At 44.5% G+C, this 1,443-nt stretch overlaps 1 pseudogene; it reads left to right on the forward strand.

The window, feature by feature from the left end:
* LOC146947029 (uncharacterized) lies at nt 1-1,443 on the forward strand (annotated as a pseudogene).

Here is a 1,443-nt window from a genome sequence, read left to right on the forward strand (position 1 = left end):
ATGAATCCCGAAACAAGGAGCATTAAGAAATATAGTTTCAAGAAGCCGGATTTAACAAGACTAAGGGAGCTAGGAAATCAAGTGGCTAATCCTAAGAAGTTCTGAGATCGTTATGGGAGGTTACTCGATCTCATCAGGGTGAAGGTGGATGATGGCATTTTGGAAACTTTGGTACAATTCTATGACCCGACTTATCATTGCTTTACTTTCCCGAATTATCAGTTGGTCACCACGCTCGAAGAGTATTCCTATTGGTTTAACTTACCGGTGTCCAAAGAAGTACCCGTCAATGGTCTTGAACCCGCACCTAAAGAGGCTACTATTGCAAAGGCACTCCACCTTAAGCCTTCCGACATAGTTCAACCCCACTTTACCATCAAAAACAATTTCCAAGGCCTAACCGCTAAATTCCTCTACCGAAAAGCCTCTGATTTTGCCAAAGCCAAAAAGACCGATGCCTTTGAAACCGTTCTCGCCTTGCTTATATATGGTCTCTTCTTGTTCCCAATATGGATAGCTTTGTCGATATCAATGCTATTAAAATCTTCCTCACTAACAACTCGGTCCCTACCCTTCTTGCAGATACTTACCACTCCATCCACCATAGACAGCGCCAAAAGGGCGGAACCATTGTTTGTTGTGCACCTCTGTTATACAAACGGTTTGCTTCACTTGCCCAAAGCCGTCTTCTCCAAGACCGACACCGGGAAAGCTTCTTGGTCTGAAAGGATTATGCCCCTCACCCCGGCCGACATAGTTTGGGCTCACCCTGCGGCTGACACTAAAGAAATCATCGGCAGTTGTGGGGAATTTGAGAATGTTTCCCTTATAGGTACAAGTGCAGGAATCACTTATAATCCAACTCTTGCTATGCGCCAGTACAGATATCCTATGAAAGGGAAGCCTGATAGTATCTCTTTGTCCGACGAGTTCTACCTTAACAGTGAGGTTCACACCGATTTAAGGATGTGGTTTGTGCAAGCTTGGTATACCGTTCAAGAGTTTGATGGGATCCAGCTCGGGAAAAAGCAGAGCTTTGCACATGAATCTTACACTCAGTGGGTTATAGACAGAGCCACGACTTTCGATATGCCTTACACCATACCAAGGTATTTGACTTCGACTAATTCGGAAGTACCATTGCCTTTACTCCCAAAGACCAAGGAAGAGTACCAAGAGCGTTTGCATGCATCCAACCGTGAAAAGTCCGTTTTGGAAAGAATGCTCCGCAAGAAGGAACAAGATTATGAGGTAGTAATGGATTTGTTAGAGAAAAAGAATCGGGAAAGTCGCCAAAGAGGCATTGAAATTGCCCGGTTTGAAGCCATCATCAAAGAAATAGATACCATACTTGACCGGATTCCAGGGAATAAGAAGAGGCGCATGGATCTATTTGTTGAGCCGCACCCAGATTTCGAGGAGTGGTCTACTTCAGGAGTTTGA

Source organism: Medicago sativa, chromosome 2, assembly GCF_051527215.1.
Source record: "Medicago sativa cultivar Bolivia chromosome 2, Bolivia_mono, whole genome shotgun sequence".
NCBI lineage: Eukaryota > Viridiplantae > Streptophyta > Magnoliopsida > Fabales > Fabaceae > Medicago > Medicago sativa.